This window comes from Sapajus apella, unplaced genomic scaffold (genome assembly GCF_009761245.1).
Source record: "Sapajus apella isolate SASKATOON/1434 unplaced genomic scaffold, GSC_monkey_1.0 scaffold26, whole genome shotgun sequence".
Classification (NCBI taxonomy): domain Eukaryota; kingdom Metazoa; phylum Chordata; class Mammalia; order Primates; family Cebidae; genus Sapajus; species Sapajus apella.
The window spans coordinates 8853794-8879411 of NW_022436966.1; the positions used below are offsets into that span (position 1 = coordinate 8853794).

At 36.3% G+C, this 25618-nt stretch overlaps 1 protein-coding gene across 4 annotated transcripts in view; it reads right to left on the reverse strand.

Moving 5' to 3' along the window:
• The window catches only part of AFTPH (aftiphilin), a 72747-nt gene that overhangs the window by 46231 nt on the left and 898 nt on the right, over window positions 1–25618 (reverse strand). The gene's annotated exons all lie outside the window — the stretch shown is intronic.

Consider the following 25618-nt stretch of genomic DNA (forward strand, 5'->3'; position numbering starts at 1 on the left):
GTGTGTGTATGTGTGTGTGTACATAGTTCTAGAAAATTTTATGTGTGTGGATTATATTAGAGTAACCATCACTACAATCAGGATAAGAACTGTTCTATCAATACAAAGAAACTCGCTCATGTCACCCCTTAACAGTCACACTCTTCCCTAAACTCTAATCCTTGATCTATTCTACATCATTATAATTTGTTACATCAAGAATGTTATATAAATAGAATCATATACACTAGTAACCCTTTGAAGCTGACTTTTTTCCCCAGCTTTGCTTTTTCCCTTGAGAGCTAACCATGTTGCTACATATGTCAACAGTTCATTCGTTTCTCTTTTTTAGAGACAGGGTCTTGCTACCTTGCCCAGGCTGGTTTCTTGGGCTCCCAGGCTGGTTTCCTGGGCTGAGCAATCCTCCTGCCTCAGCCTATAGCTGAGACTATAGGTGCACATCACCACTCCTGGCTCTGATTCCTTTTCATTGCTAACTAGTGTTCCATTGTACAGATGTTCTATAGGTTGTCTACTATTCATTCCACATAGGATATGTGGGTTGTTTTCCAGTATTTTCCTATTACAAATAAAACTGCTATGAACATTCATGTACGATTACTATGTGAACCCAAGTTTTGATTTCTCTAAAATATATATACCCAGGAGTGTGAATGCTGGGTCATATAACATGCTCAACTTTGTAAGAAACTGCCAAGCTATTTTCCCAAGTTAATTTTTAAGAAGTCAAATCAATTGATCATTTCATTTGGAACTTTCTTCATTATTTTGCTATCATACAAGAGTTAATAAATACTTTTATTTTCTTCTACTTTTAAGGTTTTTTTAATAAAACATTTATTTTTAACACATCTATAACTTATTTTGGTGTATGATATAAAGCAAAAATGTAAGGTGAATAGTTTTTTCTAAACAGCCGCGCAATGATCTTAATCCCTTTTGTTGAATAATCCTTCCCATACTGATTAATTTATAATAGCTTCTTTTTAATATATTTAATTCTTAAATGAAACCTGAGTTATTCTGTTCCTCTGTGCTAAGGAGTCAAAGGTTCCACAAGTCAGATTTAACATTAAAAGCAAAGGGACCACCTGTAATCCCAGCACTTTGGGAGGATGAGGCAGGCAGATCACTTGAGGTCAGGAGTTCGAGACTAGCCTGGCCAACATGGTGAAACCCCACCTCTACTAAAAATACAAAAATCAGCCAGGTGTGGTAGTGCACATCTGTAATCCCAGCTACTTGGGAGGCTGAGGCAGGAGAATCACTTGAACCCAGCAGGTGGAGGCTGCAATGAAGCGAGATCACGCCACAGCACTCCAGCCTGAGTAACAGAGTGAGACTCAGTTTCAAAAAAATAAGCAAAGAGAGAACGGCCAAACTCTTAGAATAAAACCAGTCCATAAATAATAAACAAACTTCTTACAACTCACAGTTGCCCAGTTACATAGATACATGAGGGAAATATTTACTAAAAAATTCAACCAGTTTTGCAAGCTAGAAAAGTCACTTTCCTCTAACTCTCAGAATAAAATTTCTTAAGATCTTCCAGTTTTAGAGTGAAAGTACTACAGAAACCACATAGTTTAATTCCGAGGTGAGGAAAATGAAGCCAACTAGTAACTTTCCCAAAGTTCATTCAGACAGCTGCTTAGTGGTGCTTCAGAATTTTGAAAAGGATCTTTGAGGTTATGACTGGTCAGTCACTGAGAGTTGCCAAAAAGAAATGAGTCACAAGAAAAGTAAGAGGAAATAACCTGTAACATAACTACTTCAAATTGTCTTTCTTACAAAATTAGCACCATAAAGAAGGAAATAACTGCTTTGCTCTGCTGTACTCTTCTTTCCTGTTGCTGATATAAATAGGAAAAAAAAAAAAAAAAACACCAACAGTACAAGATACACATAAATCCTATTCTCTTCCCTTGTCTAGTGTCCTGATAACCCCTTCTAATGCTTAGTGTACAAGGTAATTTGACCTTTAACTGTGTCCTTCTAATTATGAAGTTCCTATTATTTAAAAGCACTTTGCAATTGTTAATGAGAATGTGGGGAAAGGAACCCTTGCACACATGCACATTGCTTGTGAGTGTGTAACAGTTATAAGCCTTCCAGAAGGCAATATGGTTGTACTATGCAAACTCTTTTTAAAGAAATCTAAAACAAAATGCTCCAAAGGGATTATTTAAGCAAGTTACATTACGTCCCTATAACAGGATATTATATAGCCATTAATGACAGGATTCCTTTTTCTAAAGTTTAAAAGCAGCTGGACATGGTGGCTCACACCTATAATCCCAGCACTTTGGGAGACTGAGCCCAGGAGTTTTATCAAGACTAGCCTTGGGCAACATGATGTAACTCTGTCTCTACAAAAAATAAAAAAAATTAGCCAGGCATGGTGGCATGCACCTGTAGTCCCAGCTACTTGGGAGGCAAAGGTGGGAAGATCGCTTGGGCCCATGAAGTCAAGGCTACAGTGAGCCATGATCACGACACTTTACTACTCCAGCCTGGGTGTCAGAGTGAGACCATGTTTCAAAAATAAATAAATAAAAATAAAATTTAGAAGTATTAATAAAGATAGTGACATGTCAAAAGGATACAAAAGCCAGCTTGAAAGGGCTGCTATTAGCTAAATCAGGAACAATTTGAGCACTGAAATAAAGATAATAATGGATTATAACCCAATAAATAAAATAATAAACTGAGTCCTCACAGATATAAACATGTAAGTAAACTAAAAGTTAGATGAGGAACTAGATATTTGCATAGTTTCAAAGTACGTCCCCACAATATACTTAATTACAAAGGAAAAAGTATAACTTTACAGTGTGAAGCCTGACACTACCTTAATCAGGTGATCAACATGAACATTATCAGTAATGGGAACACTGAAATCATACACCACCTGATGAGATGCAATGAGAATACAGGATCACTTCTGGAATATCCTGTCAAAAATACAACACCTGACTTCAGGAAATTTCAGGCAAATTCAAACAGAGAGAGATTACAAGATTACTGGCCCATAATCTTCAAAAGTATCAAGGTCATGAAAGTCAAGGAAAGATGGAAAACTCGGTTCAGATTGAAGAAGAATAAAGAGACATGAAAAGTAAATGCAACACTTGATCTCCTTTCTATAAAGGTCGCTACTGGGATGATTATGAATCATCTACTTTAACAGAGTCCAAAAGATTCGCTACAGCAGCAGTTTATCAATGTTAACCTCTTGATTGTGATGGTAGTATTGCAGTCATACAAGAGAATGTCCTTGGTTGTAGAAGATACACACTATTTGGTAGTGTTGGGGCATCAGGCTGGCAGTCTTAAATTGTTTGAGAAAAAAACTTGTTTGTATTGACCTTGCAACTTTTTACGTTTGTGATTGTTTCAAAATGGGGAAAAAAAGCATTCAAAGAGATTTATATGCCTGCATTTAAATGTGTATTTTAGAATAAATGTGTTACTTATACAATAACACCTTTAAAAAAACTGTGGTAAAATATACATAATATAAAATTTACCATTTTAACCATGACAATGTTCGTACATTACTGTTAATATTATTGTTAACAGACCTTGTTCAATTTTTACCATTTAAAAAAAGGGGGAGCTGGGCATGGTGGCTCATGCCTGTAATCCCACCACTGTGGGAGGCTGAGGCGGGTGGATCACTTGCGGTCGGGAGTTCAAGACCACTCTGGCCAACATCCCCATCTCTACTAAAAATACAAAAATTAGCCGGGTGTGGTGGTGGGTTCCTGTAATCCCAGCTACTAGGGAGGCTGAGGCAAGAGAATAGCCTGAACTCCTGAGGCGGAGGTTGCAGTGAGCTGAGACTGTGCCACTGCACTCCAGCCTGGGCGACACAGCAAGACTCCATCTCAAAAAAAAAAAAAAGAACTTGCATTTGTGTTTGTGTATAGTTCTGTTCAATTTTATCCTCTATTCAGCTTTGTGTAACTACCACCACTTTCAAGACATAGAACTGCCCTCACTCCACCTCTCTTCCCCTTGCAACCACTAATCTGTTCTCCATCGCCACAGTTTTGTCATTTCAAGAGCATTATGTCAATAGAGTCATAAGGTATGCAACCCTTTGAGGTTGAATTTTTTTCACTCAGTGTAATGCCCTTGAGTTCCATTCTGGTTGCCGCATGTATCAGTAGGTCTTTTTTTTTTTTTTTTTTTTTTTGATGGTGGCATTCCATTGTACAGATATACCAGTTTGTTCAACTATTCACCTACTGAAGGATATTTTGGTTGTTTCCAGTATTCTACCATTATAAATTGCATATATATAATGTGTGTGTACATACATATATACTAATGGCATATATAAATAGTATACTATACGTACTAATATAAATAATATAAATACTATACATAATATTATATATAAATAGTATGTATAATAAGGATGCTAGGAACATCCATGTACAGGTTTTTGTGTGCATGTAAGTTTTCATTTATCTGGGATAAATGCCAAAGAGTGTGACTGCTGGGTATTATAAGTACACGTTTAGTTACGTAAAAAACTGCCAAACTATTTTCCAGAGTGGCTGTATGATTTTACATGCTCATAATACCTTATTTTCAAAGAACTATGTGTGGTGGTTTTTTCCTAGTTTAATCTGTTTGTGATTAACCTACTGCTTTTTTACAAAACTTTCACTGTTGAAAAATGAAATAATTTATTAGTTCAAGACCTATTCTAAATTCAGATGTTAATGCAAAGATCTGAATCAGAAACTTTGTAACCAAAGTAACAACTCAGAAAGTTTTTCTTCCTGTCATATCTTTGCAAGATACTCTATTTTTCCTTACAGGCGAGACAGGCTTTATTGGCTTTGTAAAGTAAAAACATTCTCATATTTCTCAAAAGAGGGTCACCTATTGATGGTGAGAACTTGGGTTGCTGCATGTTCCCCTGCAGTAGGTCTTGGCTCTGACCCAACTTATCCTTTAGAAATCCAGGAGAGAGGCCGGGCACGGTGGCTCAAGCCTGTAATCCCAGCACTGTGGGAGGCCGAGGCGGGTGGATCACGAGGTCAAGAGATCGAGACCATCCTGGTCAACATGGTGAAACCCCGTCTCTACTAAAAATACAAAAAATTAGCTGGGCATGGTGGCGCATGCCTGTAATCCCAGCTACTCAGGAGGCTGGGGCAGGAGAATTGCCTGAACCCGGGAGGCGGAGGTTGCGGTGAGCCGAGATCGCGCCATTGCACTCCAGCCTGGGTAACAAGAGCGAAACTCCGTCTCACAAAAAAAAAAAAAAAAAAAAAAAAATCTAGGAGAGAGTCACTGCTTCTAAGTGTGCTTGAACCAATCAGTGTAGGGGAGGCTCAAAACTTTCCAGAAAATTCCTCTATGTCTAAGCCAACCAACTCTACTTAAGTTTCATGTTAATTGAAGTATTACTTGTAAAATGAATTTACAAATTAAGTTTCATTTATATAATCCACTTTAACACATAAAATATGGGCTTTAAATAGCTGTTCCTACTTGACATGAAAAAAAAAAAGATAGATGAGCTACTTTAGTACTGTGTCTGGCATGCAACAAACTGAATGTTTCTTCATCCTTCTTAATGGACTACTTACTCCAGCCATGGAGTCCCAATCAGTCGTCTAACTTCTTTATAATCTGTACAAACAAGCATACATACATGTGTGTGCATGCATGTGTGTAACTCGCCATTTTTATGTCTACTTATTCTAAGACCTGTTAGACAGCAGCAAATAAATAATGTGGCTACTGTCTTGCAAGCCACAGTATACAAAAACAGTTGACAGGAGGGTCTCATGATTGGGTAGCAAACAGTATATCCTAATAGAGAATAGAGATAGAGAATTTAGGTGGGCTTCCTGTACTTTGGAGATCTGTCGATGATAAATCACATCCTTATAAGGAGATTAAGGGACAATATAGGTGAATAAAAATAATAAAAGTGCCAACTGAAGCCAACTTTCAGGGCTACAAACCAGAGGGTAAAATCAGAGGGTTTTGGGTTTGGGAATTCTGGTACAGAAGGTCCAATATAAAAGGGTCAGGGTAACAGTCCAGAAGTCCAATAGCAATCAGCAGTGGAACGCAAGCCCCGAGTCAGATTAGTAGCTAGGATGGCAGGGAATATAACAGGTAAAGGTGATTCTGTATTGATCTTCCACCCAAAGAGAAGCTGCACTTGCTTACGGAATTCTAGCTTCTAGTCTGAAATGGTCACGGAAAAGAAGATGGTGAGTCTGTAAGTTGTAATCTCTGGGGTCAAAAGGCAAGATGGGCTTGGGAAGTCAGAAGGAAGGAAGGAATGGGGCCAAAAATTGTTTGAGACTATTTGGCCATTTAAAAATAGTTTCTTGAGAAAAAAAAGTTGGAGGACTTAAACTACCAGATATTAAGACTTGGCTTAAAGTCAGTCATATGGTCTTGTGATAAAGATGCCATTGAAGTGTGGCGGGGAGAGGATGGACTTTTCAACAAATGATGCTAGATTAACTGGATATCCACACAGACAGAAAAAAAATCTTTGATTCTAACATCTTACACAGAAATAAGCTCCAGATAGACAGATCATGGGCCTAAATGTGAAAGGTAAAGCAATCCGCCTTCTAGAAGATAACAGATTATTTCTCTGACCTTAGGAAAGGCATAAATGTTTTAAACAAGAAACAGAAACACTGATTATAAAAAAGACTGATATATTGGACTGCATTAAAATTTAAAACCTCCGTTCATCAAAAGAATACCATAAAGAGAATGAAAAAGCAAGCCACTGCCTGGGAGAAGATAGGTACAAAACATGTAACTGTCAAAAGAACTCATATCCAGAATATGTGAAGAATTCCTACAAATCAATCTGAAAAATCCAACAGAAAAATGGCCAAAATATTTGAACAGGTATTTCACAAGAGAGGATATCCAAAAAACCAACAGCATATAGAAAGTCATCAGGGAAAAATGCACATTAAAACAACAATAAGATACCACTAAACACCTACCAGAACGACTAAAATTAAAACAAAGTTATTCTCTCCATAGCCACTTTTGGTAAGGATGTGGAGGAACTATAATTCCCATACTTCATTCGTGGAAATATTAACTGGTACAGATATTTAGAAAACTATTTGATAATATGTACTAAAACTATACTTGACCTTCAGCACGTGGCACATCCTGTGTACTAAGTAAATTATCAACTACCATCATATTTTAACTTTCACCAACTCTGTGGCTCAAATCATAATCTACCTGTAACAGAATATAAGTCAGTGTGTGCTTAGTTGGCACAAACATTCATATGACTCTATTATTTTAAAAGGTCACTGAAAGAATAGGTCACTTAAAAAATATTCATAACCACACTAAAGATACATGAAGTTGACTTTATTGCCAATGTTTATAACCAATCTCCAGAAAAATATAAAACTTATATAACTATATAATTTCATAGGTTTGGGGGCACAGAGTAGGGAGAAGGTGGGGGGGGTTGCTGATAAACTAAATCTGAAGCCTAAGGTTGAAGGACTGAGATCATAACCCCTAAACAAACTCAAGGGTCCAGTTACTAGTCTGATAAAAAATGGAAGTTTTGAAGTGAAATAGAAAAATGTAACTAAGAAGTTCTCACTGATATCTTGAAGTATACTGGTTGTAGCTCCTATTTGGTTAGATGAACAACCACAAGAATTTAGAAGGTGCTTGGCTGGAATAGAAAGGATTCATCATATGTGGGAAATATATATAGTATTCCCTACATATTCCTCTAAGGAATAGTTAATCTCTGGCACCCTCCTACCCCTTATCATCCACACACAGTATTACGTACCCTAAAGGTCCATGGGCTCACATTTGAGGAGGGGTGGAGTGTCTCTCGCAATCTTTCCAGAATCAAACATCAAGAGTTTCTTCCAGACAAGCTAAAAATGTACAGCAAACACTGCTTACCTGGGATAAACTCCCATCCTTTACAAGGTATCAGCTCAGCTGTATCAATGTGTACACCACCTTTCAAGGCCAGATAAACTGACCTAGATTATACAATCAGCTTCACCAAAGGCCTTTCACTCTAAACTTACTTTCATAGGGACTAGGATGGAGGGTGGAGGAAAATGCATTGTAGAAAGAAGGATGGTGATAAGAAAAGGGAGAAGAAAAACAACTATATCTGAAGTATGCTGTTGACTTTAATAGTATATATAAATGACACTAGCAAAGTATATTTAATGAATGGCAAAAAATAATCACTACCTTTTTACCACAATATGTCCAAAGTTTATAATTAGTCTCTTGTTAAATAGAGTGAAGGAAAAAAGGAAAAGAAAAAATGTATTTTCTTTAGAAAAATGAATGAAAATGTTACATAAGCGTTAACAACAGCAATTTACATTACAAGTGTTGCCTGGTGTGCAGTAGTTCAAATTCTTCAAAATCTTTATTATAATATCCATATGGAAATTTTAATACTGTATAATGTCAAAATGTACCATCAATGAAGTTGCCTAGCCTACATTTCTGCTTAAGAGTCATAAAGAAGTAGAGAAAAGCCCTTCCTCTGAATCACATGAAGATTTGGATTTTAATTAACTTTTTTGTTTTCAGCATGTTTAGAGTGCTATGATGTCACAGCTGTTTTCATGGCTCTAAATTTTAAAATTAAAAAAATAATTGTTTTTTCTTTTGGGGTGGTTTGTTCTTAGCATATCAGTGCAACACAAACTAACAAATACAGGGAAAGCCTCTAAAAGTAGATAATAAACTTATCAACTTAAAAACAAAACAAAACAAAAAAACCAAGATATCAGACACCAACTGTATGTCACTTAGTCACCAAGTGCATATATACACTATTTAAGATGACATTTGTTAATAGTATCTTCCATGTGTTTTAATTGTGTTTACACCAATGTCATCATTAATACTTAATGAGTGCTTACTATGGGCCAATATTATGTGAAGATAATTTGTGAATTATCTCAATTATCTCCTCATACTATCATATGAGGTAGAAATTCTTATTTTTTTTTCTTGAGATGGAGTTTAGCTCTTATCACCCAGGCTGGAGTGCAGTGGCGCGTTCTCAGCTCACTGCAACTTCTGCCTCCCAGGTTCAAGCAATTCTCCTGCCTCAGCTTCCTGGGTTGCTGGGATTATAGGTGCCTGCCACAATGGCCAGCTAATTTTTTCATTTTTGGAAGAGACGAGGTTTCATCATGCTGGTCACGCTAGTCTTGAACTCCTGACCTCAGATGATCTGCCCACCTCGGCCTCCCAAGATGCTGGGATTACAGACATGAGCCACTGCGCCCGGCCAGAAATTCTTCATTTTAAAGATGAAGAAATAAAAGCTCAAAGAGGTTATATAATCTTGCAAGGTAGCATAACTAGTAAGTGGTGAATTAATCACAAGTTAATCAAATATTTTATAAGTGTCTTAAAATATTAGACATGATTGACAGCAAATATTAGAATTCTAAGAATTCTTGCAAAAAGGTTTCTGAGTGGTTCAGAAAAAGGTTTCTGAAACCTCTAAGTAATTTGGAAGGAGAAAGATTTTTACATGATGAGAAAGTACAGTATAACCAACAAAAATGCCAGGCAGCAAACATCTTTTTGTTTCAGTATTAGTGTACATAGTACCAAATATGAGCAAACAATGCAAACGAGAGCAAAATACCTTTATATTGAAGTTGATCACCCTAAAAAAGCCACATTGTCAATAGTGACAACAAAATATTTTGTCTTTCTATTTTTGATGTCAATACAATTGACCCATAAAAGTAAAAATATCATATATATAATGTTACAAGGGCAGCAACACACTTTCACTTTTCAAGTGCTAATTACATTGAATTATTTTAGAGAAGTTGGTTTTCAAAAATTCCCATGACAAATTTTTTATTCTACTGAACATTTTAACATTCTACACAAATTCATAATAACACATTTTATTTGCATTTGGATAATTTCATGTAAAAATTAAACAAGATAAAAATATTAGGGATTGTTGCACATTTAACTTGTCATATCAACTGATCATATTTGAGAGTTTACTAGCTATTTTTCCCAAAAGGTACTTAAACATAAAATTGTATACATAGCATTGGATAACTACTGACAACAAGGGCAACAAAACAGAAGGAGCTATGAGGATACATGGATTAGCCCTTGGAAAACCATTTTTTTGCCCTAGAACTCTCAGCTTCTATTATATAGATGCAGAATAAATTCTTCACTCTAATTCTCTACTCTCATATCCCTGAAAGTCTGCAATGAAAATAGAATCTGAAAGGCAGAAACTGCCTTGATTTTATGTCCCTTCACGAAAATCCTGCTTACATCCACAGCCTTGTCTACAGATAATCTGTGGACCTTCTGTTTTCCTTCTCAATTATTTGCTCAGGGGCTTTTAAAATTTCTCCATCATTATTGATCCTTTCTCTTCAGCCTATAAACGTCCAAGACTCTTCCATACTCAAAACAAATCAGAAAACAAAACAAAATCCTCTCTTCTGTGTGCCCTAGCTCTTCTCCTCCTCCTCCTCCTCACCACCCAGCTTCTTGAAAGAGACGTGCCTATTCACTCTCTCTACTTCCTAACTTCACACTCATTCCTCAACTCAGCACAATCTGGCTTCTATGCTACCACTCTACTGAAATTGCTCTTCCCAGAGTTACTTCATTTGAGCTCAAACGACTGTAAATGTTGTGTAGGCATAGACCTCTGTTGTTTACCACTGCATCCTCAGAGCAGCAAGAAGTAAATACATTATCATCATTCTTTTTTGGGATATTTACTCCACTAACCACTCTTGAATTGTGCTCCAACCCACCCACACTCCAATTGTATTTATATAACCACAACTCTGGTCTCAGTGCTTCACCAAGTAAGTTATGAAATATCCAAGTTTAATCGAGGTAAGTAAGTAGAATTTGAGAAGGCTGGCCTGAAATGTGATGAACATGGGAAAATAACCCAATCATTTGTGCTGCAACATGACTAAAGAGAAAATGTTAAGAGGGGCAGTACTTTATATGAAAGGTACGAAAAACCCTAGCTAAATGACAAAAGTTTGTAGTAAGTTTTCAATAGACCTGCTATCATGAATATTTGCTTTGATTTGAGACAATTCCTCAGCATAAGCAGAGGTGTCAGTGAGTGTCACCAGCTACACTCTGGATAGTCTAATTTCTTTTCCTTGTTCTCTGCTCCCCAGGACTTTAATACTTCACAAAAATTTTCCCTCAGAAGATTTTGCAGTCAGCTGACACGAACAGCTGACATGCTTTAAAATAAATTTCTTCTGTAAAGTTTTAAATTAGCATTCTAGTCAAGACTAAGTTAAACTTAAGTGACTAGTGTATTCTGAGAAAAAAACAAAATTCCCAGAAAAACAAAATAACAAACTACCATGTGGACTTTCAAAATGAAAAAATACCACTCTAGTCTGTAACATAAAAAAGTACACTGTGGCAGCTACCATTCCTTTGACAGTGCTGCTTTCTACATCACAAACACCCACCATGAGAGCAACTCATCTTTTAGAGAAAGAAGCATCTACTAAAGATTATAAAACTGCAACCAAATATAGTTAGAATTCAATTATCTAAGTCAATAAGTAAGCAGCAATGTCCTACATATCTAAAATTCACAAATATTGCCTTAAAATATAACCTATGTAACAGCAGATTTACCTCACAAATTAAGTCTTTGCCAGGTGTTATTAATTTTACTTTAATTTGTTTTCTTACCATCCATCAATTAAGAGAAAAAGATGACCTAGAGACAATCAAGTGACAGAAGGAAACAAAACAATGAACCAAACTTAAAGATAGTCATAAATGATCCACATATAATAGCACATATGATATTCTGGGGGAATTATTATAAAACAAACTTCCTACACCTGAAAAATCAAATATAAACACATTCCAAAATATTGCCCGAGTGCATGCGTGTGGAGTGCATACACGTAATGCCACAAATGGGTCTACCAATACTGATAACCCCACAAAAACTATGGAAGGAATTCCACGGCGAACAAATTCCTAGCTGGTTGACCTTTTTTAATAGTGTTTTTGCTTGGTTTAAAGTTTTACTTTTTCCTGAGAGGTAGAAAGGCTAAAGGGTAAAAGAAAAAAAAGTAACATTTACTATTTGCAACATACCAATTACATTTGGTTAGAAACAACTTGAGAATTAGCCTGTCATATAAAGTAGAATTTTTCACACATTTTCCCCAATGACTCACAGAAGAAATACATTTTACAAGATGACCCAAAAGTTTCACCAAACAGTATTTACCCTTACTCTCTACGTACTCTGACTTTTAGTTCTATTTCATTTTTTCTTAAAAGCTGGCCATGACCCTCTAAATTGATTTTACAAACCAGAAATAGGTTTTAATACAAAGTATAAAAAAGTATTCTTTCCTTCTGATCCAATTCCTCTAAATCCAATTATTGCTTCCAGCATACAAGAGGAGGGAACAGGGCTTCTTTTAAAACAAAGAATTCCTCCCTGATCTGGTGCTTACAAAGACAAAATGTATTCTTAAACTACATTATTTCAATGAACCAAGTATTTGATAAAATGAGTGTTCTTTTTCTCTTTATAGAATTTTGCACAAAAGTAATAAATGATAATTACAATTTCTTTTTCTTCAAATTCATACTACCTTCAATCTAGGAAGCAAGCTACTTTAAGGATGACATTTTTTAAAAACCATACAAACAACATAATCTAAACTTAAACATTTGGCAAATTTTAATGATTTTCTTTCAGAAAGCATTTATCAATTAAGTTTGCAAACATTAACTTTTTTGGTGCAGTATCTACAATGTAAAAGTTCTCTAAAAGATACCACTGACATTGGGTACGGTGGCTCACAACTGTAATCCCAGCACTCTGGGAGGCTGATGCAGGTGAATCATGAATGAGGTCGGGAGTTCAGGACCAGCCTGGCCAATATGGTGAGACCCCCGTCTCCACTAAAAATACAAAATTACAGGCGCATGCCTGTAGTCCCAGCTACTCGAGAGGGTGAGGCAGAAGAATCGCTTGAACCCAGGAGGCGGAGGTTGTAGCGAGCCGAGATCACACCACTGTACTCCAGCCTGGGCAACAGAGTGAGATTAGGTCTCAAAAAAAAAAAAAATACTATTGATAGGAGTATATCTTGGCTCACACAACCAATTGCAGTGTAGTAGCATATCAAACATTTTAATGAATATTTTTAATTTTTTAATTTTTAAAATGTTTACGTTCAGGGGTACATGTACAGGTTTATTATGTAGGTAAACAATGTGTCACAGGGGTTTGGTGTACAGATTATTTCATCACCCAGGCAATAAGTATAGTATCCCACAGGTAGTTTTCAGTCTTCACCTCTTCCCTCCCTCCACCTTCAACAAGTAGGCTCTGGTGTCTGTTGTTTCCATTCTTTTGAATATGCAATTTCATGTGCAAGGATGTATTCTACAGAGGCATTCATGCAAATACACCAAGATATTTCCAAAGTGTTAATTCCAATATTGTTTGTTCAATTTTTAAAAAAGCATCTGAAAACAACTTAAAGATATTATTAATAAGGAAGTTGGTAAATAAAAAGTACAGCCACTAAAAAAAGAGAAAGTTGTATTACCAACAGGGGAAAGTATCCAAAATACATTTTTAAGTGAAAAAGCATTTCTGAAAGGCATTCTTTTTTTTTGAGACAGAGTCTCCTCCTTTTGCCCAGGCTGCAGTGCAGTGCTACAATCATGGCTCACTGTAGCCTCTGCCTCCTGGGTTCAAGCAGTCCTCCCACTTCAACCACCCAAACAGCTGGGACTACAGACGTACACTACCATGCCCAGCTAATTTTTAAATTTTTTGTAGAGACAATGTTTCGCCATGTTGCCTAGGCTGGTCTCAACCTCCTGAGCTCAAGCAATTCACTTGCCTTGGCCTCCCAAAGTGCTGCGATTACAGGTGTGAGCCACCCACACCCTGCTGGCATTCTCTTTTGATACTCCTACTTGTATTCGATCCCTTCTCCTTCAATGGATCTGCTTTTCTTGGCTTGCCCATATATATATATATGTATATTTTTAAAGACAGTCTTGCTCTGCTCTGTTGCCCAGGCTGGAGTGCAGTGGTGCGATCTTGGATCATGGCAACTTCCACCTCCCTTGTTCAGGCGATTCTCCCACCTTAGCCTCCTGAGCAGTAACTAGGATTACAGGCGTGTGCTACCATGCCCATCTAATTTTTACATTTTTGTAGAGATTGGGTTTCACCACGTTGGCCAGGCTGACCTCAGGTGATCCATCCACCTCTACCTCCCAAAGTGCTGAGATTACAGGAGTGAGCCATCATGCCCAGCCACTTCCCTTATATTCTTATCACTGAAAAATCTCATCCCCCTTTTGTTTTTAATCTGTCCATAATGCCCAAACTTTATTTATATGCCTAATCTTCTGATCTGCCTGCCCAAATGCCTTTTTAAAATCTCTACCTGGATGCTCAGAGACATCTCATATTCTCCAATTCTAAGACTGAAGTCAACCTCTACTCAAAAGGGAAACAGAAACCACTTGTTCCTACACTATATTCTAAATTCTAAGTCCAGAAATCTGTTGCCCCTAACTGCTCCCCCTCATATCAATCAAAAGGTTCTACCTCCGTAACATCTCTTACTGTATTTAACATACCACAACCCATACCTTGTCAGGGCCTCATTATTTTTGTCCAGGATTACTGTGGTCTACTTAAAACTCCTCATCTCAGCCAACATGGCTAAGATACTCCCTCTTTGTTCCAGCCAGACAAAATTACTTATGAATCCTCCACTAGTACTGTTACCTCTAAGTTGTCACACATGTCACTTCTTCTAATGTATTGTTCTTATATGTCCAGAGAACCCACTGACTAAGCCTTCAAAATTCTATTCAGGCATAAAGTTTTATATGAAGGCTGAAAAAGTAAGATCACCTGTATTTACTGAGTTACTATGTGATAGGTACTGTGCAAGGCACTTATTCATACACCAATTTATTAATATATTTAGTTTAATCACAAAAATCCATTTTACAGAGGAAGAAACAAGTTAAACAATCTGTTCACCATCCCACAAAGAATAAGTAAGGAAAGTGGGACTCTTAATATCAAGCCAGTGTTAGAGATTCAGGTTTCCTGTTTGAATTCAACTTCTTTATATCTATTTCCTGTTACATTTAACAAAGCAAATCTATTTGTTTCCATGTTTTTCTCCCAATAGGTTCTCAACCTTAGCTTTGTATCAGCTTTTTTTCTCTGATAGAATGGGTAGACCCAAACATCTACATATTTTTAAAAGTTCCAAAGATGATACTAAATGGGTTAGCTAAGGTTGAGAACCTTTGTGTTAACTTCCCAGAGTATAAGAATGTCACTGGCCTTTACAACTCCAGGGATGACCTAAATGTTTCTAAACTGAACTGCTAAACTCACTGATATTGGTAAATCATTGCAATAGTACTTTTTCCTACAAAAATGTTTTCTCTTATGATTTGATTGTATAAATATTTTTAAGTTGTGTTGTACACATTTATCTGAGACTAGCACTAAGGAACTTAACATTCTTAAGATTTCAAAAACAAGGGGTTCACAACATTAAATCTTCAATACTTTTCTTAAAAATGAAACTTGAAAAATTTACCTAAAAGGAACAACTGTTTAAGTACTGTGACAATCTTTGAAATATTAAATAAGTATTTGAGACAGCTATAGATTTGGGTAATTCCATTTCAGAAGTATTTAATTACTACTTTCTACTTAACCAGAAAGTTTATGAAATAATGTGTTTATTCCTTTTTGAAGCTTCACTTGTAATTACTATATAATTTAAATGTTATGGAATTCTCAGGAAAAAAAAAAACACCAAGCTTAAACAAATAATCACCGTTTCACTTGCAGATGAACATAAAGAAATGCATATGTGAGCAGCAGCACCAACATCAAAAAACTTTCCTACTTCCAGAAACCAGGGTCACTGCTAATCTGATTGAAATCTTAACTTTTTATTTACGTGTAACACTTGCCCTGTGCTTTGTGTAAACTTATGAAACTTAATGAGACAGAAAGCTATCATCTGTTGGCCCAGAATAAATCTAAAATATGGAAAAGAAGAGGAAGTGGTGGCTTAACTATAAGAAGTGATGAATACTCAAATATTTTGTTTGGGCTTCAGGATAGAGAAAATACGAATTTTTGATACCTGAAACTCTTAGCAATTCTTTTTTTTTTAGGAATGAAGATATTATCAAACATAATAAGAAGTATAAAAAGAGCTCAGTGTAAAAAGAGTTAAATTATCTTTTAACAAGTCCATTGCTTTTTATAAATAGCCACTAAAAACGAAAGCCTTAAGAAAATAAATCAATGCTTCAGGTTTTGAATGTCATGGTAGCAGAAGTATTTCAGCTACAAATACTCCAGGTCAACATTTTTGCATCCACACAATAAACAAGTTGAGAGATGATAAGGTATAGTAAAACTGAAAATACTACAAAACTTAAGCAATCACCAAGAAGAAAACACCAAAAAACTCACTTGGGAGGGTGGGCTGAGGCAGAAATACTATTCATCTCATCCATTTAAAAACACTGTGGACTCACTAAAATGTATACAAATATTAAAAAATCCTACTCCTAGGAGTTTGGCTTCGAAAAGTATCACATATCACTTAAAACGATTTAAAGAATAACAAGTGATAATTCATTAATCACTTAGGAAGGGTCGCTTTTATGACCTATAGAATTCTTAACTTTAACATAAAAACAATCTGGCAGCAACACAGAATTTTTACATTTATTAAGTTTATTGTTAGGTCTTTTATCTTTTTCTGCTCATGTAAATGGTAGTCCTTCACTTCCACCCTAACTAGCAAGTATTATTTACATAAACAAAAGCTCTTGGTATTTATATAGTATACCATATCACATCACTAACAAATTGGGGTAAACTGATTTTTTTTTCCCAAGTCTCATAACAGTGAGGTACATTAAGATACTGATTTTTGAGTTGAGGTATATAAATGTTTTTATTGTATTACAGAATTATTAAGTAATGTTTAAGTTGCTTTGTTTAAAAAAATCAGAAATGGGTTTTAAAATGCCTTTTCAATATTTATGAAGATAATTATATAATTTTACCTTAGGTTTTTTTTTTTTTTTTTTTTTTTTTTGAGACAGGATCTCACTCACTCTGTTGTCCAGGCTGGAGTACAGAGGTGTGATCTCAGCTGACTGTAGCTTTGACCTCCTGAGTTCAAGCGATCCTTTTGTCTCAGCTTCCCAAGTAGCTGGGACTACAGGTATATGCCACCATATCCAGCTAATTTTTTATATTTTTTGTAGAGATGAGGTTTCGCCATGTTGCCCAGGCTGGTCTCAAACTCCTGAGCTCAAGCAATCCACCAACCTTGGCCTCTCAAAGTGCTGGGATTACAGGCAAAAGCCACCACACCTGGACTAGATCTATTAATACAGCAAAAACACCAATACCTATTCATAATTGTCTTCAGCTTGTTTGACAGTTAGGAAGCCCAGCCTATTTTCTACTGCAGAAAAAAGGTAAATGTTTCCAAAGAATCAAGTAAGTATTATGTGAGATTATCTAATTGATTACACATATGTCAAACAGTATGTATTTAAACTTATTTGATCTTACTTCTTGCTTTCATTTTTACACAAAATAGGCTGCAAAATAAACAAATTTTCCCATAGGCATTAAACACACTCAAGTTAGCAATATAAGTTTATTTAAGTTTCATCCTTACTCAAATTTCCCAAAACAATCTCATCTACCTAAGGCTTATATTAATAATTACCATATTTTTGAACTCTTAGATTGTTTACAGCCCAGCCAAGCCAACTCTGCTTAGACTTCTCCACTTGATTCCACAAAGATCTCAAACTGAGCTTAACAAGAACAGAGCTCAAGCTCTTTTTCCGTAGAGCTGGTTCTCTTTCAGGGCTATCTAACCCAGTTACCATGCCAAACTTAAGACCACCTTTGGCAAAGCTCTGTATCCTTTAATATCTCTAACAAATAATTTCACCTCACAAATCCCTCAATTCTGGAATCCCTCTTTTCTCTTCTGACTCCACTTTGGTCCAAAATGCCATTATTATCTAAACTAATCTCCTTAACTAGTATTCAATCATGCCCAACCCAAGTAATCCTTTTAAAAGTCAAATCTGATCATGCCAATCCTCTTCCTGTAATAGAGTTTAAAAATATATATATTTAATAAAAACTTTATTCCTATCTCTCCAGCCTTACTCCTCAATTCCCCCATCTTTTCAATGCTCTAGGCTAGGCCTTCTTTCAGTTTCTGAAAGATAGATAACTAACATTCCCTTGTGCCATAGGGTCTTTGCACTTACACAGTCCCAGTGCCTAAGACATTCCCACACATCCTTCAATTTTTAAGTGACAGATCAATCCCTCAGGTAAGTTTCCTAACATTCTCCCTCAAGTCCTCCTACACATATTTCTTTTAGATCATAAGAACTATAATAAGTTATAGTTTGTGATCAAACATTTGTAACTTGAAAAATTACCATGCAAACCATGTATACTATGAAAAATACATTGAGAGGTTTAAATGTAATTTGAAAAAAATCTATGTACTCCTTTCTATAACAGACAAGTTAATATTTCTTCTCTAAATAAAAAGTGTCATTTCTAGAGCAGCACTGTCCAAAATACAATAAAGCCATATACGCAATTTAAAATCTACTAGTAGCCACATTTAAAAAGAAACAGATGAAATTTTATTTAACCAAAATGTCTACAATATTATTTTAACGTGTGACCAATGTAAAATATTACTGATATATTTCAGATTCATTTTAAAAATCTGCTGTGTATTTTACACTGAAATCACATCTTAATTTGGACCAGTTTCATTTCAGTTGACACATTTGGCTAGTGGCTACTGTATTAGACAAGACAGTTCCAGAAGATAGTACTGTATTTTTTTGTACTTAAATAGCTTGCTAACAGAATTGATTACCTTAAAAAGAGCATGGCATTAAACAAGTTTAACCTTATAGCATATTTCAGGTTTCAATTACTCAAAAAATCTAAATTATACAAACATCCCACACTGCTGAAAAGCCTAAATTCAAAATAAAAATTCTAGTAATTTAAAAACTACGTATTACTGATCATTTGAGGAAATGACAGGGAGATAGGGAGTCAACCACTGCTGGTAGGAGTGATTTTATTATAACATTTTAGAAAGCAATAGGCTTTTCCTCTGACTTAATAACTCTACTTCTAAGACTTGATCCTATGGAAATAATCAATGATAAAGTCCAAGATTTATGTACAAACTTTTCACTAAGATGCTCTTCCATGATGGTAAAATCTGAAAAAAATCACATTAGTGGGAAATGGCAGAGATAACTTGAAACTCAGTGGCATTCTAAACAGCCATGAAAGAGCATGTTTTAAGGAAAATTTAGTAACATGGAGAAATGCTCACAATTCAATAGTTAAGAAAGATCAATGCAATATGATTCATATGTATATGTATGACACACTCACATATTCACAGTAAAAATAAAACAGGAGGAAAACAAAAATATTAATAGTTTTCTATTTAGAGTATGAGGACCAGTGATATATTTCTTCTGTTATCGCTCTCAACATGTATTTATTGAGTGTTACTTTGTGACAGGCATTAAAACAGATGGGTTCCTGCCATCACGGGGCACACCTGTTTTCTTTCTACTATTTTTTTCCATATTTTTCCAAATTTTCTATAGTAAGCACATTATTTTTTTTCATGATTTTAATAACTGGAGAAACATAATATGGAACAGATGATTTGGGTAAATCAGTTGCCAGAGGACATTTCTGGGTGAACTGGGAAGAATCTGAACATGGCCTTGAATAGTAGTTTAGATAACTAAACTAATTGACTTAAAAAAAAATCCACAAAACACTATGTACAACAAGTCTTCATTTTGGTAAAAAGTACACATATATAAATATATTAAAATGTGTAGGAAAATATACATTATTATATAAACTGTAACCGTGAGGGATTTTTTTTTTTTTTTTTGAGATGGAGTCTTTCTCTGTTGCCTGAGCTGGAATACAGTAGCATGATCTCGGCTCACTGCAACCCTCACCTCTCAAGTTCAAGCGATTCTCTATCTCAGCCTCCTGAGTAGCTTGGATTACAGGTGCCTGCCACCATGCCCAGCTATTTTTTTTTTTTTTTTTTTGTATTTTTAGTAGAGACAGGATTTCACTACGTTGGCCAGGCTGATCTTGAACTCCTGACCTCAAGTGATCCACCTGCCTTGGCCTCCCAAGGTGCTTGGATTACAGGTGTGAGCCACAGTGTCTGGCTGGGAAATTTTTTTTAAAAAGTAATTTTTCCAGCTGGGGCAACATAGCAAGGCCCTATCTCTACAAATAATAAAAACAATTAGCCAGGTGTGGTGATGTGTGGTCCCAGCTACTTAGGAGGCTGCAGCAGGAGGACTGCCTGGGCCCAGGAGGTCTGGGCTGCAGTGAGCCACGATCACTCCATTATACTGCAGCCTGGGTAACACAGTAAGGCTCTGTCTCAAAAAGAAAAAAAACCAACAGAGATTTGTTTTTTTGCTTGTCTATTTTCTATGATCTTCCTGTATGCTTCTGCAATAGAAGACTATTTAAAAAAAAAAATTTTTTTTTTTTTTTGAGACAGAGTTTAACTCTTATTACCCAGGCTGGAGGGCAATGGCACAATCTCGGCTGACCGCAACCTCCGCCTCCTGGGTTCAAGCAATTCTCCTGCCTCAGCCTCCCGAGTAGCTGGGACTACAGGCATGCACCACCATGCCCAGCTAATTTTTTTTGTATTTTTAGTTGAGACAGGGTTTCACCGTTTTGACCAGGATGGTCTCGATCTCTTGACCTCGTGATCCACCTGCCTTGGCCTCCCAAAGTGCTGGGATTATAGGCGTGAGCCACCGCGCCTGGCCTAAAAATTTTTAAACATGTATATACCCACTATTTACTGGGCATCTATTACATACAAAACTGTGGTAGAACTGAGTAAGAGGAGTCACAGCCTTAAAGAAACTTACAACTAATTAAGGAGAGTAATACAAGAGAACAGCAAAAGTGATGCGAGATAGAATATAAACATCACTGAAGTAAAATGTGGTTACCAAGAAAAATATCACACTTGATTGGGAAGAGAAGGAATCGTGAAAAAAAAAAAAAAAAAAAAAAACTTCATAAAGGAGAAAATTTGAAATGGGAAGGATTTAATTGATGGAGGAAATCATGGTCACTAAAGATAAAGCATGGGTTCCCTGTCAAAGAACAGTTAAAACACATAACAGAATATGGTTAGAACACAGGATATATGAAGGGCACAGGCAGTAAGCTGGAAACACAGGTTGCAAGGCTCTTGAATTTTCAGAAGGGACTGCCTCTGTAAACTTTCTGAGTTTAAAAATGAGGGAATTATTGCAGATTCCAATTCAAGAAACTGTTCTACCACTTCTCGTCTCTACTGCTACCACCTTGGTTCATGCCACTACCATCTCTTCTGAACTCTATCAGCACAATCAACTCCTGACTCTGACTCTATTCTTAAACTCCACTCCTATAGTCTATTTTCTTTTTTTGAGACGGAGTCTCGCTCTTGTTGCCCAGGCTGGAATGCAGTGGTGAGATCTCGGCTCACTGCAACCTCTGCCTCCTGAGTTCAAGTGATTCTCCTGCCTTAGCCTCCTGAGTAGCTGGGATTACAGACACGTGCCACCACGCCCAGCTAATTTTTCATAGTTTTAGGAGAGATGGGGTTTCACTATGTTGGCCAGGCTGGGCGTGGTGACCTCTCAAACTCCTGACCTCGGGCGATCCACCCGCCTCAGCCTCCCAAAATGCTGGGATTACAGGCATGAGCCACTGCGCCTGGCCCTGTAGTCCATTTTCTATATAGCAGCCAGACAGATCTTTTTACAACATAAATTATCTTATACCTTTACTCAAAAATCTTGCAACGACTTCCCATCTCACACAGTAAAAAGCCTAAGTCATCAGAATTTCTCTAAGGACCCTAAAACACTGCCCTCTCACCCTCTAGCTCTGATCACAATTCATACTACTCTTCTACTTGTTCACTCTATTCTATCCACACTGGATTTTTCTGCCACAATTCCTTAACTATTCCAGGCATACTTCTGTCTCTACCACTCTTCTTGTTTGCCTCCCCTTCTTCAGGTTTAAGCCTTCTCTGACTCCACTGTATACAAAACAGCAAGCCCCACCAACCTCCCTGACTACTGGCTCAAAGCAAAAGATTCAGCACTCCCCTATCCCCCAAAACTGACTTCATTTTTTCTGATGATACTTTACATTATCTGTTATTTTATTGCTATTTGTGTATCTGTCCCAAATATATACACAAATGTGCGAGTACATACATATATACACAAATAAACTGAAGCTGTAGGAGGGAAGTTTTTTTTCTTGTACATTTCAGTATCCCCAGCACCTAGAACAGGGCCTGACAAATAGCAGGTGCTCAATAGATATTTGTTTTATGAATGAAAGGAAGAAGATAACATGGTGTCAGTAGATATTTAGTTGAAATGGTTTATGGCATACTGTAAATATTTACATAAATAGAACCTACAGTAAATTAATTCCCATTTACTGTGTAATTTTCCTATGGGAATTATTCAGTAATACAGTGCTTGTAAATTAACCTTTAATTAATTAGAAATCTATCTTTGCAAGGCTTATCTTCAAGTTAGCTATTTGGAACAAGGGTGGCAGTGACTGACAACCATAGGATGGAGTCTTTATTATTTCCCTCCTCTTTTCACTTCTCCCAAATCAATAAGCAGTAATTCCCCAGCTCCTTTCTTCCTCCCCACTTAGTTCTGACCTTTTCTCTTTTCTTGGGAATAGGTCTAATCCACAGACCTATGAGCCCCTATTCTCTGAGGGTAAGACCAGGAATAGAAACTAGGAGTGTGATAAAGGACTGTTAAATGGTTACCAGCAATAGAGAAGAGCCCAGGCAAGGGAAGTTCATGCAGAGGACTCCAGAGAGGCCATCAATTCTGTTCTTTTCCTTTTTTGTTTTTGTTTTTCTTTTAGCCCACAATGAACATCATAAACAATTCTCAATTTAAATTTTTTTTTTAAACTTAGAAGCTCCTTGTATTTTAAAAGTCAATACAAAATAATACTAACTCCTTCCCTGTCCTCTTTTTAAATATACAATACTGAAAGAAGAGTGATACTTTATATATATTTTAAATAGCTAAACTTAGTTTCATTGTGAAGAATTTCATGCATATACAAACTTTAGGGGGAAAAAAGCCATAAGGAATGATGAAGTAATCATCACTCAGGTATGTTAAATCTTAATCTCTTTTTTTTTTTTTTTTTTAAGACGGAGTTTCACTCATGTTACCCAGGCTGGAGTGCAATGGCACGATCTCGGATCACCGCAACCTCCGCCTCCTGGGTTCAGGCAATTCTCCTGCCTCAGCCTCCTGAGTAGCTGGGATTACAGGCACACGCCACCATGCCCAGCTAATTTTTTGTATTTTTAGTAGAGACGGGGTTTCACCATGTTGACCAGGATGGTCTCGATCTCTTGACCTCGTGATCCACCCGCCTCGGCCTCCCAAAGTGCTGGGATTACAGGCTTGAGCCACCGCGCCCGGCCTAAATCTTAATCTCTTACCAAGTCAGCTTCAGATGTTTGTAAACCTCCTAGATCCTTCATCCTTCTCAAGTTCTCCAGAAGTCCCTTTTATTCTAACTTGGTGTTTATCATTCCTATGAATGTTGTTATATTTTTGCTACATATTGCACAAATCATAGAAAACATGTAGTATAGTTTTGCATGAGACTATATAAATGGTCTATTAAATGGCTCTGTCACTTACCAGCTGTTTGATTTGACTTAAGACAAGTTACTTAGTATCTCTGTGCCTCAGTTTCCTCTCTGAAAAATGAGGGATACTTCCTACCACCCTACAAGGTTGTTGTGTGGATTAAGTTAATATACTATATATAAAACATCTAGAAAACTATCTTGCTCATAGGAAGCAATATATATGAGCAAATATATATTGCTCATATATATTAGCAATTATCATATAAAGCTACAAAAGGACCTTTGACTGTATCTGATATACACATAAACTGAAAAAGATCACCAAAACGAGATATGTAAAATCCACATAATGCCAGATTTTCTAAATAGTGTAAAAACTATAAATACTTATAAAGTTCAGGCTAGAAAGGTTCACTATTCTACTTAAAGAGGACTTGAAAGTGCTAGGAGTAGAGGAAAAAGCCTTTATTTTTTAATTTACAAGGTGTAGGTAACATTAAATTAGAACATTTTATTTAAATAATTTATGATGATTTAAAAATACCTAAATACTTAGCAGCCTCTTTTTATGAGATTTGGGGGAAGGGCTGGGAGAGAAGGGACAATCCCTTAATAAGATGCTATTCAAACTCTTCTTTGCCTGCTTTGAAAAGCAGTTTAGATTTCACACAAAACAAAATATTATTTGGTACTCAAATTTCATTACATTCCTGAACTAGTTTTTCACTCACTGTAAGCAGAACAAATGAAAATTTAAAATGATGTTTTATAATAGGATTCACCAATATTATACAATTTTCATAAAGACAATTGGATTCTGCAAAATGTATCAAATGCTATTAAGGACATATTATCCTTGTGATACAGGATTATTTTATAATAGTCTCTAGGTCAAAAGATCAGCAAACATTAAAACTTAAAATGCCCTACATATTATGTGAATCGTAATGGATTTCTTTCCAGAGGTTTTTGAAGATTCAAAAATATATATGTACTTTGAAGATTAACTGATATATCTAATTTAATACACGGAGGAACAAGTGCCATTTACTGGGCTAGATGTTTTACCCAAGATCTGTCTTTTAATGTGAAATATCTTTATGAACAAAATTTAGGAGACTACCACAGACACTTTGTTTAAACAAATACACGTCTGCAAAGTGTTAAAAATGACTACTATAAAAGCCAACATTTAAACTGGTAAGAAGCATAAAATGTGCGTGACTGTGCTAATTAACACAATAATGTAAAGTTTGTTGTCTCTAGAGTTTAGCATATATTTTAATGTCTAAGAGGTTAAATGAAAGAACAATTAACTGTAACATCAAAGATAAACTCTGTGTCTCCCCTCCACCAAAGAAAATCCTCGGAATACGAGGTGGAAGGAGAACTTACACTGTAGAAAAAGTTGAAAACCAAAGTTCTACTTTACTTCTCCTCAAGTGAGAACTTTGAAACGGAACCACCGCTTTTGTTTCATCCCCCCGCCCAGTAAAAAATTTACATGTATGAGTCAGTTCTTCCCTTGGCCCCAACAGAAGACTCAGTATAACCAAGCTATAACTTGCACAAACCAACAAGGAAAAAAACCTTGCTATTCCCACTACTTTCCTAATAGACCATGGACCCTACCACAGCTCACTCCATACTCTGCCTCTGCCTCAAGCAAGACGCAGCACCTGCCAAACCAGGCGCTTAAAGAATGGCCC